At 39.1% G+C, this 2,301-nt stretch overlaps 1 pseudogene; it reads right to left on the bottom strand.

The window, feature by feature from the left end:
• LOC107702825 (membrane-associated guanylate kinase, WW and PDZ domain-containing protein 1-like) overlaps positions 1-670 on the bottom strand; it is a 76,937-nt pseudogene extending 76,267 nt beyond the window's left edge.
• Positions 671-2,301: the final 1,631 nt, after the last annotated feature.

Here is a 2,301-nt window from a genome sequence, read left to right as displayed (position 1 = left end):
GCTACGTAATATATAATAAAATAATTATAATAAAAATAAATTTAGAAATTGTATACTGCCTATTTGTATACTTAATAAATAACTGTTGATGATATGTAAATTAATATGAAACTAAATAATACTTAAATATTTGTTATTTAAAACAAATAAATAAATGAACAAATAATATATTAAGTCTTCATATTGTCAACATTTATCAAAGAACAAATGTATACAAAGGTAATATTTGTACTTCATAAATAAGTTATTATCTATAGAGACAAAATAAATAAAACTAAAAAAATTAACTAATGAAGGAACGTTTTCAAGCTGAACAAATGTTGTCTAAATGACAGTCTAAAATAAAATAAAAAAGCATAGATAGATAGATAGATAGATAGAGTTTGGAAAATGAGTGAAAAATAATCAGAACTACACTAAATCATAAGCTGTTGTATCTGTAACCACAAACTCAACGCATCTTTCTGTCTCGGGTCTCTCCCACACCCACATTTACAGACACACGGATATTCAGCAGAAAACACTCACCTGCACTGCCGCGGACACACACACATTCTTTTCAAACAACTCAGCCGTTCAAAAATCATCCGTTTAAACGCGTCTATATACATGGATGAAAACTAGATTTGACCCCGACGGTCAAATTCCTAAAAAGAATTCCTAAGTGTTAGTTATTCGGAGGGATGCTGCGAGATTTATAACTTTACACGACTTGTAGCTGGCTGCTGTCTAGAGAGAACACTGTCTGCACGCAGACGAGGACAGTGTGTGTTCAGCTGGGAACGGGACCCGTGATGAGCTGCGAGGAAAAAAATAAAAATACAGGCTGAAAAAGCCCCCCCACAACGGACAGCACGTTTCCACTTGGTTGTAGACGCTCCAAAACAACAGCCACTGTCATGGGATTGTGGCTTTCAGGCCAGAGATAACTTATGTCCTAAACAAACTGAATAGCTTTTTTTTTATTATTCTCTTGACATTAGCAGCACCGTGAGTGAGTTCCACACAGCAACACGTCCACTTACAATCAATGGCAGAGCCCAAATCTTACCTTCATAGTTATCGCTTTCTCTTCATCATGTTCTGGGGCGTTTAAATCCGCGCAATTGTTTTGACTTTCTGAATAATGCACTGATCGGTTACATTGCAGCGGTTATGCTGAGTCTGGCTACTCGCAGCGCTCAATAAGCGGTACACGGCGACAGTATGGATTATGCACTGGAGGACAGTGTCAGGGATGTCCGTGAAGACATGCTGCGGGAAGCGATGCGTGTCACCGGGCCAGGTCGCATCTAGCGCACGCTTCAGTATTCCCAGGCGCAGGCAATAAGGGAAGAACAGTGTAATAAGAGTAAGAAGCGATATTGGAGGCGCTGAGGGGAGGGAAAGATATAAGGGGAAGCAGTGTTCGAACTATACCGTGGACTTTGGGGGAGCCCACTTGGTTTGTTTTTTTAAACGGGGTGGGTTGGGTTCGTCTGCTTGCGCGTGGGGACTTACAAAGATACATAACAGCTACAAGTGTATGCACTACTTGCTTTATGCAAGCACTATATAGGATAAATCACTATACAGGATTTACCCTATTATACTTTATCGAATACCATAATTCCTCCGTTCAATTAGGCCTAAGACATCGAGAGTCACGCAGACCTATAACAACCCAGCCACAACACTTAATTGTGAATAACATGACTTACCTTAACACAGAATGGACCACAGAGTCCGACGTTTATATTTTTTCCACGAATCTTTGAGTTAACATGTACTAAACATGAGTGGAATTTGCACCGCAGCGCCCCCACACCTTGATGCTCATGACAAGAATAGCATGTATAGTTATCTTTATTGAAGTGAATTAGGTTTAAATAGCCGTCATGCATGAATGAATGATATTTTTGCAATTTTACACATAATAATCCACGATGATCACATTACACAAAACTGAAATTGCACGTCAAAATAACACATTGTCAATATTTTTTGAGACCCCCCAAAATTTCACAAATCACGTTTTCAGGGGAGCCCATGTCTTATTAAGGGGAGCCGAGCTACCCCTAGCTCCCCTGTAGTTTGCACCCTGGCCTTATAGATAACCTTAAGACTAACATATTGATACTAACACCCAAAAAACTTAAATTTTGATTTCATGGGGACTTTAAAAGTTCTCAGAGGTGCAACAACACGTTCATATATATGTTTTCGATGCAGAGTGCAAATGGCTGTGCATTTATTTGTGTTTTTAACTCGATGGGAGCGAAATGAAACTGTCAGAACGCTAAGCTGTGTGTGTGTTGTCTG

This window comes from Sinocyclocheilus anshuiensis, unplaced genomic scaffold, assembly GCF_001515605.1.
Source record: "Sinocyclocheilus anshuiensis isolate Anshui unplaced genomic scaffold, SAMN03320099.WGS_v1.1 scaffold366, whole genome shotgun sequence".
NCBI lineage: Eukaryota > Metazoa > Chordata > Actinopteri > Cypriniformes > Cyprinidae > Sinocyclocheilus > Sinocyclocheilus anshuiensis.
Note: the sequence above shows the minus strand (reverse complement) of the source record. Positions and strands in the feature narration are given on the sequence as shown.